This window comes from Felis catus, chromosome C2 (assembly GCF_018350175.1).
Source record: "Felis catus isolate Fca126 chromosome C2, F.catus_Fca126_mat1.0, whole genome shotgun sequence".
In the NCBI taxonomy this organism is placed as follows: domain Eukaryota; kingdom Metazoa; phylum Chordata; class Mammalia; order Carnivora; family Felidae; genus Felis; species Felis catus.
This window is the reverse complement of record NC_058376.1, coordinates 144,001,499-144,018,780: the sequence shown is the minus strand read 5'-3', so window position 1 is coordinate 144,018,780 and position 17,282 is coordinate 144,001,499.

Sequence of the window (17,282 nt, the reverse complement as noted above, 5' to 3'; positions counted from 1 at the left end):
AGCAAAAGCATAGGGGTAGGAAGCCCAGGGCTGTGTGACAGTCATGGTGCAGGGCAATGTCTGACGCCATTCGTTGAGGATTTGGGAAGCTAGGATACTTACGAATGCGACTGAAAATGTTAGAAGAGCCAGACACTCAAAGCCTTAAACATTAGGCTGAGGCGTGTTTGAAGCTGTAACCGGTCAGGTGCTGTTGAAGGTTAACCAGTAGAAAAATGGCCTTTTGTCAAAGTGATGTGTTTTAAAGACGATTTTGCATAGGATAGATACAAGTGGTGACGAGAGATGCAAGGGGTAGGCGGAACGGTAAGGAGCTTTTGTAATAGTTCAGGCGGGATCTGAAAAGAGCGTGAACTAGTCTATGTGGCTATGTAAAAGACAGAATGGATGTGAATGAATGTAACTGGGAAGGAAAAATCCATTCTTCATAATCGACCTGGAAGAATAGAACAAGGAGTCAAGAAGGACTGCTAGGCGATTCCGTTCCTTGGAAAATGTACACAGACAAATGAGAAAATCATGGCCATGCATCCATTCATGCCTCAAATGATCTGCTCTTGATCCTCATTACTGGGGAGCCAATACTGAGACAGAGAGACCAGTTAGGAGGAAACTTCAATGACCCGAGGGAATATTTGATCCATGGCAAAGCATGTGAAAGCAGAGAAGTGAGGGGCTTAGTATGTAGACTAGACATAAGCACACAGATACACACACACACATACATATCTCTTAGTCTAACATCTAAGGAATTCACAGGTACAAACAAATATCTTAATTGTTTATTGCCTCAATTCTAACTAGATCTAGCATAATTTTTGGCTCTATGTGGATACCTATTAGTTACAATAAAGGTTGAGATAACCCCTGCTTGCTTCCAACTCTGCCCCAAATCAGAATTAAAGATTTCACCTATTGCTTTGTTCTGCCCTGTCTTTGAGCCAATGAGAATTACATTTGGAGGAATATTAGAAGCCCCATCCCTACCAGTACCTGAAGTTTGAAATGGCTAGCCAACTTCTTGGCTGGAAGATCACTATCCGAGGGTTCCTGGTGGCCTTGTCTGCTTACTGAGCTGCATGATTTAGCTCCCAGCCCCCAGGGCCTGTGCCTTCTCCTTTTTCGATAGGCACAGGTCCAGATTGGTACTTCTATTCGTTTGTTAGGGCCGCCATTACAAAGTACCACAGAATGGTTGGCTTAAACCACAGATTTTCTCACGATTGGAGTCTGGAAGTCCAAGATCAAGGTATCTGTAGGTTTGGTTTCTTCTGAGGCTACTTTTCTTGGCTTACAGGTGGCCATTTTCTCTTTGTCACTTCACATAGTCTTCTGGATGTGCGTTTCTGTGTCCAAATTTCCTTTTTATAAAATAAGGAGATGAATCATATTAGATTAGGGCCTACCTTGATGACATCATTTTTAATTAATTTTCTTTATAAAGACCCTATCTCCAAATACAGTCACATTCTCAGGTACTTGGCTCAGGACTTCAGCATATAAATTTGGGGGGGATACAGTCTAGTTCTTTACAAGGACCAGAACATTTCCCGGAATCCCAAATCACTTGGCTAGAGCCCTGACAACTTGCCTAGATTTAGCCTCTCCCCAGAACAATATACTTTGTCCCTGACTTCCTGGTGGCTGAATAGGTTCTGCTTTGCTATGGCTCATTCCACTAACTCCACCTGGCTCTGTAACATATCTTTATTTCATCTGCCAACTGTACTGTTGTAACTCTTAATCTAAGAGCTACCCGCTTTTGCAGAGATGTTTCCAACAGTCTCCTAACTTCTCTCTGGTCCTAGGCTGATTCTCCTGCTATCCATTCTTTCTAACTCATTTCATCCACAACAGCAAATATGATCATAAAATTTCTTATGTAAAATCCCTCAGTGGTTCCTCATATACATAAAATCCAAACCCTTTCCTTTAATAAAGTTCATGAAGCCTTTGACGGACTAGTCTCCCCGTTTAATACATCATCTTTTCACAACCAAAAGGTTTCTGCTTGTACTGTGCATTTTCCACTGTATGAACCTATAGCAATAGTTTATCTGTGGAGAATTTTCGACGCACTCTCCCAGTAAAACAGGTAAGATTCTGTATTGAACATAGAAACTTAAAACTGATTTCAGAAAGAATGTATAGTTGGGGCGCCTGGGTGGCTCAGTCGGTCAAGCGTCTGACTGTTGATTTCAGCTCAAGTCATGATCTCACAGTTTGTGAATTGGAGCCCCACATAGGGCTCTGCACTCCCAGTGCAGAGCCTGCTTGGGATTTTCTCTCTCTGCTCCTCCTCTGCTTGTTCTCTCTCTCTCTCTCTCTCTCTCTCTCTCTCTCTCTCTCAATAAATACATAAACTTAAAAAAAAAAAAGAGTGTGTAGTGGAAAGAGAGGGACTTTGGAACCAAACAGAGCTAAATTCTAATTCCTCTTGCCTTCTTTTACTTTTTAACTTTTTTATTGAAAAAAGTTATACTTTCAGGGATCGTTTCTATAGTTCATAACTTTTTTATTGAGATATAATTTATATATAGAAAAGGGAACAAATCTTTGTGCAGCTGAAAAAATTTTCATGTATGGATACACTTTTGTACCACACCTGTGTCAAGACCCAGAGCATTTCTAGTCATCCAGAAGGTTCCTTGATACCTCCTCCTAGTGAAGCCCCACATAAAAATAACTATCTCCTACTTCTATGAGAATTGATTAGTTTTGTCTGTTTTTGAACTTATATGAAAGTAACAGTGCAGTGTAATCTACCATTATCTGGTGTTTTTTGCTCAACTCAATAGCTGTGAGACTCATTCACATGGTTGAATGTATCTACATATCTGCTTTCCCACTTCTAATTTAGATTTGGTAAATCATTTCTCCCTCTGAGCCTCAGTGTCCTCAGTCACACCATCCCCGCCTAATTTATTTGAGCATTAAAGAAAACCTGTAACAAACAGTGATAGCGGTTTCTAGCACACGGTAGGCCATTGCTAGATTCTAGCTATTGTCGCTGTGATGATTATCTTTTATTTTTAGAATTCAGTTCTTTTGAACTATTGCACTATATTCAGGGGTTTTTTGATGTAGTACTTCAGAGCTACTCTGCCCTCAAGGCTGAAATCTGGGTAACAATATGTTTAAATCAGTATTATGTGAACACCCTTCAAATGAACAAAGGAGATTTAACAGTGTGCCCTATCACTTATCAGGTGAGAAAAAAAAAGTGTGAAAAAAAAAATCACCTCTCACCTCTGTGGAAGGTTTTTTATGTTTTATGTTTTGTTTTTACTGTGAATTATTTTCTGGGTGGCCTCCTTTAAGCAGACCACAATTTTTTCTAGGGTCGCAGACTTCTATTCCTAAAAAATGCTAAAAAAAAAAAAATGATAATAAAGATAATGATAAGACTATGACATGAGTTATATTGGATTTCTCTTACCTTGTCTTGTGCAGATGCCATGATCCTTTGTAGAATTTCTCACAGGAGCTGGCAAAGTTGACAAACAAAAACAGAAGTGCTTTTCATTGTACAGTGTGTCTGAAATGACAATGACATTCTGGTTAGATGGCCAGCTGCACTGAAAACATCTCAAGGATCTTTTGCTTATTTAGAGAAAATAAACTTAGTGAAAACTAACAACTCATTCCAGATGTTTCTGCACTATTGATCTGTCAGAGGACAAACTTCCTGAATTTATTACCCACTCCTCCCCCAAGACAGAGAACCTTCCATGCGCCAGGCACTGTGCTGAGTCCTGGAATGAATAAGTAAGATGAAGTCCTTGCCCTTAAGGAACTCAGAGTACAGGGGGTGTAAGACAAACACATGAACAAATAATTACAGTCCAACATGTTAGAAGATGATGCGGGAACCCAGAGGGTGAAATTAATTTGACTTTCAGAAGACAAACATAAACATGAACATTAATGCTTATATTTGAAGTAACTTCTTAAAAATTACTCAATAAGAGAAAGACAAATGGAGTCTTAGTCGATAGCATTTTGCTGTATAGAATAGGCATAGGTTAATCATCATGTACCACAAATATGGTTGAAATAGCTAGATTGGCCACTATTAGTTGGGACCACATAGACAACATCCAAGGACATAAAAATCAAGTGTTGAGAATTGCTATCAAGTTTCGATGCTTTCTCCCTAGTGATGCGCTCAGACAAAACAATCCTATATCATTGATCCTGGTATATTGATCAATAGGACATGAAGCAATAAGTCCAAATGAAGAGCTCCCAAAAGTTCAGGCCTTGACCTTCAGTAAAGAAGAGTGCTTATACAGATCTATTTCATTAACTAAGTTCTACGTCATGGAGCCAGGGATCCCAAGGTATGGATGAAAGGCTTCCTATAGAAATGAGGTATTGCTGTTGCTAAGCCACGTGACTGCCCTTTGAGGGGAGGGACTGTATCTTCTGCACCACTGTAGCACCTCTCAGAGGACTTGGCATCTGGCAAGGTAGTAAGCTCCTGTTACTGGAGAATATAGGGGCACCATGTGAAACTAATATGGGTTACATGACCCACTGATTATTACTCCTTAACATCACTTCCATCTCTTCCCTGTCCCTAACCTCTATCTTAATTCAGCTTCCATTTAGCCATTTCTGATCTTTGGCTAAAGATAACTTTCAGGTTTTACGTACTTTAAGATATATTTTCTGGTCAAGACACCCCCCTCACTTAGGACACGAGATGCACATTTATGGCATTGTCGGCTTGGCATCCTCTTCTTCTTTTGGACACTGCTCCTCCCCTAATTCATTTTATTAGATTGGTTTCTGCCAATGTCTTCATGTTCTTACATGACATCTCTCTTTAACCATATTCATTTGTCCAAGAATAAATGCATGACCTAGAACAGACCAGTAGAGTTTTGCCTAGAAAATATTAGCTGTGGATCTAAGTATACCAGTTCGTCTCCTGAGGGTGGAATTTTAAAATGCAAAATGTAGAAGCCGTTAAGAGACTAATTTTCTGCCATGTAGAGAAAGTTATTGCTAAGGAAAAAGGAAAGGTGATGCCTAACAAAAAAGGTACAGAGATTCGAGATTGACAACATCCATACAGGGTTTGAAACTCAGGTTGTAGCTGCCCTGAGATTCATTTCTGTGTCTGCCTTTCTGGGTCTCGGATCTTTGAGCTACCAAAGACTTATATGTAGGACATGTCTTATACATGACTGCAAATCTTCTCAGCCCCAATTCTTGCATGTGGCCACTAGTTCTCTGTAAGCCTTCAAATACCTTAACATAAGCTGGTAGTGCCTTGTACCTCTCACTTGCTTTTTTGACACTACTACATGAAACACCCATGAGGATCCTCTGAGCCGTTACACGTCTACAACTCAGAAGTGTAGGGGAAGTTAATGCCTGTGCGGTCATCTTGATCAATAGTGAATGGAATCCAACAGATAAATGTGTCCCACTTTTTATTCCTGCTTCAGTTCTGAAGCACATTTAAAAACAATGTTTATTTATTTTTGAGAGAAAGTGAGCCAGGGTGCAAGCTGGGGAGGGGCAGAGACAGAAGGAGACCCAGAATCTGAAGCAGGCTCCAGGCCCTGAGCTGTCAGCACAGAGCTCGACGTGGGGCTCAAACTCACAGACTGTGAGATCATGACCTGAGCCGAAGTCAGACGCTCAACTGACTGAGCCACCCAGGTGCCCCCTGCAGCACATTTTATCAGACCCCTCCAACAGCCTCATGGGATCTAACCAGTCACCTGTGAAATGGGACACTCATTAAAACATGCACGTATTACCTTTCCTTCCTCCCCTGCTTCACTCTTCCCTGACCCTCCCTCCTGTTCCTTGGGATAATATTCAAAGACCATCCACTTGCACGTTACCTAGGCGAAAAGAGCACTTATTCATTGCTTCTGACATTTTGTTTAAACTGTTTCAAGTTGGTTCCTGCTCTTTGCTACTCAAAGACATGGTCCAAATTAATTCAAATAATGGTTCCCTCATTGCCCATAGAATACAATCATACAAGCAACAGAACTGGATGGGAGCATATGGCAATCTGATCCAGAATTTACAACCTTAACATATCGGGTGCCTTGTAAATGTTTATCACCCTCTCCCAGTCGATAGCTAATCAATTTCTGCCTAAGTATGCCACGTGCCTTTGAGAATACATAAAAATCCAGGCACATACACACACAAAATCCTACTGTCTCCAGGATTACCCCAGCTCGCTATTTGTTCTTTTCCTATTGTCACCTGTGTCTAGCTACCACACTTTATTTCACTGTTTATCTATTGTTGGAAGTTTTAGGCTGCTTCTAGTTTTTCTTTTAAGGTTAACACTGAAGTGAATATTCTAAAAATAAAGTTTTCATCTCTAGCTCTGTTGATTTCTGAAGGATAATTCCTAGAGATGGAATTATTGTGCTAATTGCTGTGGACAGATCACCAAGTAAAGTCACTTTAAAGATATTTGCTAAGTTGACGCAAACAGGCATTTTGTTACAACTCACTAATTTTCATTAGTAGTGATAGATATTTTGCATGTATTTTTAACAGCCTTATTTTCCTTCTATGAATTGTTTATCCATATTCTTTCCCATTTTAAACTAAACCACTACCATTTTTCTTACTGATTTGTCTATTGCTTTTTTATATGAAGCCTTGTGGCACTTATTATTTATTTATTGTCATTGTTGTTTTCCTTTTATTTTTATGAATAATAATTTGACAGACTCACATACATACGCAGTATTTTTTTTTTTTTGGTTATTTATCCCATTATTTAATTCTTGGTGAGAGATAACCCATTCTATTTTCTATATTTTTTATTTTCTATTTCTTTAAATAAATAGATTGCTATTTTACAGTTATTTTCTTTTCTTCCTCTTTATTTTATTATGATGAGACATAAATATCTATCTTTTTCTCCAAATAACTAACCAATTCTTCGGACACTGTTTTCCGAGAAGTATTTACTGAATAACCTACCTTTTCCTTTTCAGTTTTTTTCTGATCTTGGATCTATTTCCAGGCTGTTTGTCCTGTCCATCTCCCTGCCTAATTCTGTGATTGTGGCATAGTCTTTTCATTTTCAACTGACTCTTAAACTTTGGGTAAGTAACATGGAAGTACAACTAATGTTTCATTTCTTCCTGTATGGGGCCATGTCTCAGCATACTCGAGCACTGACCTTACAGAAGGCTCAAGACAATGTCTCTGATTGGTGTGTGTCAGGACAGTGAGCAGTGTCGCTTGCCCTGTCCATCCTGGTTCTGTGCCTGCTGGCTCCTAGTTTGGGAGCGGACGGATGAGGGATGGGCTATGGGGCCCATATCCCACTCCCCAGGTTCAACTAAAGAATGATTCTTGACTTCCCATCCTTGGTTGCAGAGCATGTTTATATTTATTCCATACTATCCTGCATCGTATGTTGGATCCGAGGGAAGTGGATGCTGAGGTGGACATTAGCACACAGAAGTTTGCTAGAAAGTGCTTTGGTGGTCAAGACTTTTGGGAGAGAAGAGAAGGAAACAGGATTAGGTAGAAGAAGGAGATGAGCTGTGGTGTAGTCCTAACAAGGACTTGGCCAAGTTCTGAAGCTGGATGACCTTTCTGAACTTGTCCTGAGTTGAGGCAAGGGGGCTAGGCTTCATAGCCCCGCATTGACCAAGCACTGGTAGATGGCCATCCTAGAAAGGGGCATGGCCTTGAGTGAGGCATGTCTCTTTAGCATGTAGCACTAATCATAATTATAATGGCCATAATTATAATTACAAATTAACATGAATTTGTGAGATGCATTCATTATTATATGTCCCTCTCTATATCGTAAGCTCCAGGAAGTAAAGGACCGTGTCTGTTTTTTAATCACTATTGCAGCCTTAGAGCATAGCAATTTTTTGTTGAGTACATACTTAGAGTTAAGCACTCAATAAATAATTTCTGAAGAAATAAATGACTAGAGGAGGGGATATTATCTTCTTTGTCTATATTTTACAGTGAAGAAAGTGAGGCACAAAATTTAGCTAATAAATGCTAGGGCTGGGATGTAAGTCCACATCTGTTTGGCTCCAGAGGCCATACTCTTTCCACTATGAAAGTGTCTTAGCTCAGGCGCCCAAAACAAAATACCACAGTCTGGGTGGCTTAGACAAAAGAAATTTATATTCTCACAGTTCTGGAGACTGGAAGTCCAAGATCAAGGGGCTATTAGGATTGGTTACTGGTGAAATCTCTCTTCCTGGCTTGTAGGGACACCTTCTCGCTGTGTCCTCACATGGCCTTTTCTCTGGGTTCACACATGTGCACGCACACACACACACACACACACACGTCTCTGGTGTCTCTTCCACATCTAAGGGCACCAGTCCTATCAGATTAAGGCCCACCTTTATGACCTCGTTTAACCTTTACTACCTCCAATCACAGTGGGGATTAGGGCTTAATATGAATTTGGGGGGAGACATGATTCAGTCCATAATGGAAAGATTTCCAGGGTTTATTATAAAGACACACAGGTTTAGGGGAGCCTACCCTAGGCAGTGCTGTGGCTCTCTCCTGCCTTCTCTGCTCCTGTTATGGAAATAATGCTGCCATTTGTGTCCAATTATGTAAGAAATAAGAAAAAACCTGAAAAATGTTGAATGAACGATATGAGAAACTTAAAAAATAGACACCGGTAGGGCTCCCGGGTGGCTCTGTTGGTTAAGTGTCAGACTTTGGCTCAGGTCATGATCTCATGGTTCACGAGTTTGAGCCTTTCATGGGGGTTCGCACAGATGGTGTGGAGCCTGCTTGGGATTCTCTCTCTCCCTTTCTCTGCCCCTCCCCCACTGTCTCTCTCTCAAAATAAACACACTTAAAAAAAAAATAGACGTAGTACTTCAACATTAGGGTTATTGGGTCCTCCCCTAATAAGCCATTCCAAATTGCTGCCAGACCATGAAGAAACTTAACCACTGTATCAAATCTGCCCCATATTTTCTCATTAAAAATATTTGGCTTTCAGCTTCTCTTCCTTGTATTCTGTGATAGCTATGGTCTTCAGCCATTAATCTGGTTCGTCCTCCATATTTGGGCTAGTTTTCACTCAGAAGAAAATAGGACCTTATCACTCCCTTGCTTAGTCTCATTTCTTCCTGAGGCAGAAAGGTTCTAAAACTTCATTGTACGTCAGAATCACCTGGAAAAGTCGTTAAAACACAGATTTCTGTCCCTTCAAACCCTGCTTCCCCAGCTTCTGATGCTGTATGATTGGGGATAGACCTGAGAATTTGCACGTCTAACCTGTTCACAGGTGATGCCAATGAAACTGAATCCGGGACTACCTTTGGAGAACCTCTGCCCTACAGATAAGGCTAACCACAGCTTTTGCCTCTATCTGGCCCCCGTTTGCTTATCCCTCTCCTTCTTATCCTTCTGCATCCCCTCCTTCTGACTCCCATAGATCTTACATTCTACCCATACATTTTCACCATCTCTGGAACACCAGGCACTGTCATGCTTCGTGCCTTCGTGGCTGGCAAAGCCTATTTCTTACCCAGCTCACATGCTCCTTTTCTGGGCAGCCTTCCCTTACTCTCTCAGAGTATTTTAATGATGATTCCACACTGTATTCATATCTCTGTTTTATATCACTGCTTTATTTGTATTGTTTTTCAAGACTTTCTCCTTTGCTATGCATTTGGGCGGTACAGGGGACGTGTCTCACTTTTATATTCCTGATGATTCACACAGTGTCTGCCAAGAATAGCTGCTTGGTATATGTTGAGTTTGTGTGTAAGGTAATTCAGTTTAATTATTCATAAAAGGCTTAAGCCATTTATGAGATATACGGTAACTCTGACATCCTGTAAGTTCCCTTTCATTCTATTAGGATCCGAGACCCTACAGGGGAGCATTTCAACTTCTCTCAGCCACTGTGCATGGCTTTCCTTATTCATTAGATCTTACCTTCAATTTGTCTATGTAGCTGACCTCCAATCCAGGCTTTGCTGATCACATTCTTGTCTGGCACCCTCTAGCATTCTCTTGGGCTTACACATTTACTTCTTGAGGTTCAGACTGGGTCTCTAGCTCTCTGCTCACTAGCCTCCCTGGCCTCTACCTCCTGCCAGGATAGCATATTTTGCTTGATGTGATTTGGCTCACTGGTTCCTGAATTTGAAACTGTCTGTAATCACTAGACTAATGGCCCATACACCTGCAGTCACTAGGATCTGGAGAAAGGCTCCTGGTTGAACCTCCCTCCTTGCCTTCCCTTTTCCCTAGTGCCCACCTGTCAACCCTTTTCCACTGCCCATGATTCATTATTCAACCATCCTTCAATTCATTCTTCTATTCATTCTTCGACTCAGGGCTCGCAGGTGACAAAGGGTATTGCATCATCTACTATATTTCTGCTTCAAACTACTTATGATTACACTCTGAAATCATAAAAGGGGGAAAATGCTGAACTGGAAAAGAAAGAAAAAAAATTCCTGGGTGGCTCAGTCGGGTAAGCATCCGACTTCAGCTCAGGTCACGATCTCGTGGTTCGTGATTTTGAGCCCAACATCAGGCTCACTGCTGTCAGCCTGCCAGTGCACAGCCTACTTCAGATCCTCTGTCCCTTTCTCTCAGCCCCTCCCCACCTTGCACTCTCCCCAAAATAAATAAATAATAAAACTTTTTTTTTCAATCACAACCCACCTGTGAAATATTGCTAATGACAGCCTCTTCAATTTATCATTAAGAGGGCAAAATAAGCTGGATTTTCAGAAGATATGAATAACCTAACTCTTCATTAATTATACTGGAAGTATATAGTATTCCAATTATACAAATTAACAGCCATGAAAAATTTCATACCCTGTTTACTTTCAGGGTGAAATACACCTTCTCAGATTTGTAGATTATTTTTACTTTATAAGTGGGGCTTAAGTATAAATGATAATACATTTCTCAGATAAGCTAATAGGTTAAAAACAAAAAAGAAGCCACTGTCAACTTCTGGTAAACCAGATGCAAGAGATAATAGCTAAGCTACTATGTCGAATTTCAAATTAATAGTTTTAATTGTACTTGAGCAAAATAAATTGACTTTGTAAAAAACTCTTTAGTCTTAGAAATTATGGCATTTCTCATTTATATAAGAAGTTTGATTTTATCTTTACTAGATGAAATTCCCAATAATAGGTAATTTGAAATAATTACTCATATCAAACAAGAAGAATAGGTGATATATAGCCTGATAAATATTATTCTCTAGGGTTAAAATGTTTCTAATTTTGATTCTTTGATCTCTTGTTTCCTAGAATGGATCCTTTTCTCAGTTTTAAAGGTATAGAGATATTTCTTTCTACTACAAGGGGAATAAAACAATCTTGGGATAATAGTAAAAAAAAATGAGGAACAATAATTCTTAATAATGTCCAACTTGCAATATTATTGTCAATGTTAAATAAAGGAATAATTATGGAAATGCTAGCCAATACATGGCACACAGTTGGTGGTCAATAAATGTTAGATGTCCCATAATAGCACCACAATCTGTGATTCCCAGAAATAACTTAGGCATCCACGGGCTTACTTACAGGAAATACAAATGGTCATAAACAGTTATATTTTCTGGTCAAGTAGAGTTTATTGCTCCTTGGAATGTTCTTGATAAGAATTGTTGGAGCACATGAAGTACCCAGTCAGACACATCCGGTATTCTAGAAAGCTATTGGAGGTGGACAATCTCAGTGCCCTGGGGAATATGCATTTTCCACTATGCAAAACAGGATCACATTCGCCAAGAGATTTATTGTCAAGAGTTGAGACAAATAGGAAATCATTAAAATTGCTGCTTCTGCAAATGGATTTGGAAGCTGGATGTATTGGGATCCAACCACAGCCCTCATTTTTCTGATTTTCTGTGACCTCCACCCCCAACCCCCACCTCCATCTGTCCTTTTCGAATGCCCTTTTCTCTGAACCAGATTGAAACTCTATTCACCTACTTCTCCCCATGCCTTCTGGCCTTTTTTGCTCTCTGATTAACCCTCTTCCATTTTTATTTCTTTATTACAAAATATTTTTTTAATGTTTATTTTTTGAGAAAGAGAGAGAGACAGAGTGCAAGCTGGGGAGGGGCGGAGAGGGAAGGAGACACAGAATCCAAAGCAGGGTCCAGGCTCTGAGCTGTCAGCACAGAGTCTGACGCGGGGCTCAAACTCATGAACCGTGAGATCATGACCTAAGCCGAAGTTGGACGCTGACCCGACTGAGCCACCCAGGTGCCCCCAACCCTTTTCCATTTTTAAATCCTTGCCTTTTCCATTATGCTTGATCTTGAGATCTATGGCCTTCTCTGTGGCCTTTCTCTTGAGAATTAATCCATTTTTGGAGAGGCAACTGTTGCAGTTTATATGGAAGGTTCCCAAATAGTACTTGAGTTCCAATTTCTCAGCTTTCAGGTTTGCATCTTCAGCTCTCTGCTGAATAATGCTGACATCATATCCATACCTCAAACTCAGCATATTAGAAAAGACTTACTTTCTGTCATCCATATGTCTCGATATTCTCAGAACTCAGTCCATGCTTATCATTTCAATCATGTTTGAATCAGTTCTGCATTTCACTCCGTAAACCTAAATCATGTTGTGTAACCTTCCGTAATACCATAGATCTTTCCTTCCTGACAGTAAACATCTTTCTTCAGACCCACATCCTTTCCCTCCTGGACTATTTTTGTAGGCCGCCAGCTACTTCAGACCTGCAGACTTTCTTCTCGACAATTCATTCTGTGCACTCCAGGCAGATTACGCCTTTTAACAGCCCTTACTAACTCATCATGGCATTGCTTACTGAAAATTCTTCAATGACACCAGATTTTTCACAGGCTAATTTCCAAACTTCCAGGCCTCCTGGGCCCACGTCTGGCCTACCCTGCCTTTATAATCCCACTCCTTCCCACTTATCACAACTCCTCTGGGGCCCCATTTCATTCCATTTATAGGAGATTTCAGATAGGTGTAACTCTTTAAAGGGAGGGTAAAAGGGACCTAAAACCTTCCTGAGATACTTTATTTTCTGTCCAGAACACCTCCTCATGATTACAGACCCCTACTTTAGAGACACAACTGATTCCACAAATATAAAGTGGCACTAGGATTCTAGAAGTTGCTTCTAAAAAGCATTTTTTGTCACCCTGCTATAATCTATACGCTGAGAACTAGCAAATTACCCAAGTGTTCTCTTAATTCATATCAAGATCATAAAAGGAAATAGATCCTTCAATGTTTGCATTTTTCATTACTTTAGAAATTAAAATTTTATTATTAAGTATTTTAAATAGACAATATATTAGGTACCCTCTGTACTTATCATCAGATTTAATAGATGAGAAAGGTAAAAGAAAGGTCATATTTACTGAATGTCACTTTAAAAGATGTTCTTTATTTTAGTTCATTCTACTAATTAATGACTTGCTCACTGAGAACTATTAATAATTAGATACTATGATTTTAATCTATTGATTAAGAAGCAAATAAACTTGCATTCATTTATTTGGCTGTGTCTAAGAGAATAAATAACAGGATACAATGAATCCTATGACCCAAACTTCCTATTCACCTGAAGCTCTATATATTAATACTGTGCCAATGACTCAGAAAATATTTAAAATATTGATAGCTGTGTAACATTTGTGTTTTATTTTGTCTGCTACTTGATGGGAATGGAAACAGTCTATCTAGGAAGCATTCTTTTATTAGACCCGAACGGAGTTAGCCAGTGAATTTCCCATCATATCTTAGCTGCCAAGAAACTTGCAGTATTTAATTGCTAAACTTCATAAATTATCTCATCCCAGGTCCCTGTACATCTGTTATTCTCCTTCTTTTTAGCAGGTTTTGTACTTTTAATTCTTACCTGTCTTTCTTACATGTCTTAAAAGATGACTATAATCATTTATTGAACATGTGGGGGGTTTAAAAAACACAGAAACACACTAATGTGACATATTGATGAAAAGCATCAGATAATTCCAAGATCAGTTTTCCATGGCCAATTAGTCAAATTTCTTAAGATATGACATCACTAGTTACTTGTTTTAAATGGGAACAATTAAACCTAATTTTTTTATATGTATATGAAATCCACAGTAATCTAAGGGGCGCCTGGGTGGCTCAGTTGGCTGAATGTCAGACTGTTGATTTTGGCTCAAGTCATGATCCCAAGGTCATGGAATCAAGCCCCGCTGAGCCTCGAGCCTGCTTAAGATTCTCTTTCTCCTTCTCTCTCTCCCACTCTCCTCCTCTACCCTTTCCTCTGCTTGTGTGCATGCTTGCTCTCAAATTAAACAAATAAATTAAATAAATAAATAAATAAATAAATAAATAAATGCTTCAATTTCATTTTAGTGTTTACCTTCTCTTTAACTTCAGACTTCTTACCAGACCAGTTAGATAATAAACAAAGAGCTGATAAAGGTTTGTCAACTTTTCTTCTCATTTTGATAAGATTGTCAAGGATTCAAATTCAAATGATTGAAAAAAAAGGAAAAGAAATAAGATACCTGATTAATTTACAAATGGAGAACTATGTTGCCCACTAAACTATCTCATTGTACAAGCGAGGCATCTCAGTCTCTGTTCATAGCCCATTCGTAAGTTTGGCCCCTGAATTCACTAAAGGAAAACAGTGGCAAGAAGTGACAGGACTTCCAAGTAGAAGAATAAGTAGATCTTCACTGACTTGCTTGATGGAAAATGAATCCATGCCTAAGTCCAACCTAGAGCCCAGATTTCTTGAGAGGCTTTTCCAGGAACATTACAGCTGAAATAGAGAAAGTTTTCATTGTTTTTGAGTAATAGTATAACCTGAGAGTTGGCTAAAGTAACTACTTTGAAGGACAAGATTTATTTGAATTTGTGAATTCTCTCATGTCCGTTGAAAATCTATTCCCACTCTTGAATTACTACAGGCTAGGCATTTGACATAGACATAGGTGTTGATCATGCATTGGACCTCAAGACGCTATGTCTACAAAGTAGTTATTAATTATTATAATAATGTTGAGAAGTGGGTTGAGCTTTATGGAGATTGGGCATAAGAGGGATACCTAATCTAGCCGTGGTTGGAGTGGAGCTGAAGGTCAGAAGTCCAGAAAGTCTTCTTAGAGGGACCGACATTTAGAATGTGAGATCAGGGGCACCTGGGTGGCTCAGTCGGTTAAGCGTTTGACTTCACCTCAGGTCATGATCTCGCAGTTCGTGAGTTCGAGCCCCATGTTGGATTCTGTGCTGACAACTCTGAACCTGGAGCCCGCTTCGGATTCTGTGACTCCCTCTCTCCTTGCCCCTCCCCTGCTTATGCTCTGTCTCACTCTCTGTCTCAAAATTAAATAAACATTAAAGAAAAAATTTAGAATGTGAGATCAATAGGAGTATTCAAACTAAAAAACAGGAGTGGGAAGAGAACAATGTTCCAGATTGAGGAAAGCATATACAAAAACTCTGAAGGAAAGAAATCTTGATAGGTTTTAAAAACCTAAGGCAGTTCAGTCTGACTGAGGCCTAAGAAAAACTGTGAGACGTGAGGTTGTAGATACAGGCCCCTTCACCTTACAGGTAATGTTAACCGGGTTAGCATTGGTCAAGGAGCAAGGAGAGGACACTTAAAGGTTAAACAGTGAAGTGATACGAGATTACATTTTAGAACAAAAGACTTCAAGCAGGGTAGGCTCATTCACTGGGGCTCAAGGGGTCACAGGTATGAACAGTTTTAAATAATCAATGTTCAGTTCCTCTGCTTCCTTTTATACTCTTTCTGAAAGAGGATCTCCTTAAGAAAGCACACACTGGCAGTGAAGGCATCACGCAAGGTTCTTTTCCTTCATGTATCTTACACCTGGCCTTCCTCTTTACAAAAAAAGAGACTTTCCCCTCACCCATTCTGAATCTTGCTCTGGGGGGTTATTCAGGAGCTCCAAATATGTAGACAAATCACAATACTGCTATTGGTGAAGTCTTCATTTCTCAAGACATAGTAAATCTGCTTGTAGATTTGAGATTTCCCCTTGTTTAAAAATAGTTTTAAGTGCAAAACATGAAACCAGAGACAGATTGTTAGAATGTTTTGAAGTTAGGCATATAGCAGAGTGGAGATGCAGGAGTAATGCTAGCTCTTACTTAATAATTTTGTCCCTTTTGGGGTGTCTGGGTGGCTCAGTCGGTAAAGCGTCCAGCTTCGGCTCAGGTCATGATCTCACAGTTCATGAGTTTGAGGCTCAAGTCGGGGTCTGTGCTGACAGCTCAGAGCCTGGAGCCAGCTTTGGATTCTGTGTCTCCCTCTCTCTCTGCCCCTCCCCTGTTCACACTCTGTCTTTCTGGCTCTCTCTCAAAAAGTAATAAACATTAAAAAATTAAAAAAAAAATAAAGTGGTCTGGTTTCTTTCTTTTGTATGATGCTGTCCAGTTTTCTTAACACCATTTGTTGAAGGGACTGTCTTTTTCCCATTGGATATTCTTTCCTGCTTTGTTGAAGATTAACTGATCATACACATGTGGGTTCATTTCTGGGTTTTCTATTCTGTTCCATTGACCTATGTGTTTATTTTTGTGCCAGCACCATACTGTTTTGATTACTACAGGTCTTATGTTGAGTGCATAAATTATTACAGTTGTTATAGCTTGCTGGATTATCTCCTTTATTATTATATAGTGTCCTTCTTTGCCTCTTGTTACAGTCATTGTTATAAAGTCTATTTAGTCTGATAGAAGTATTGTTACTCTGGCTTTCTTTTGACATCAATCTGCAGGTGTCTTTAGGTGTCAAATGGGTCTCCTGTAGGTAACATACAGATGATTCCTATTTCTTTATCCATTTTGTCACCCTATGTCTTTTGATTAGTCCATCTACATCCAAAGTAATTATTGACAGATATGCATGTATTGTCATTTTATTACTTGTTTTGTGGTTGTTTCTGAAGATTTTGTCTGATCCTTTCTTGTCTTTCTTTTGTGTTTTGCTAATTTTCTTTTCTGATACATTTGGATTTCTTTCTCTTTATTCTTTGTATATTTATTAGTGGTTTTGAAATATGGTTATCATTAGATCTGTATATAACATCTTCTGCATATAGCAGTCTATATTAAATTGATGGTCATTTCCTCAGCCACAGCAATTTCTTACTTGACACATCTCCAAAGGCAAGGGAATTAAAAGCAAAAATGAACTATTGGGACCTCATGAAGATAAAAAGCTTCTGCACTGCAAAGGAAACAATCACAAAACTAAAAGGCAACCGACAGAATGGAAAAAGATAT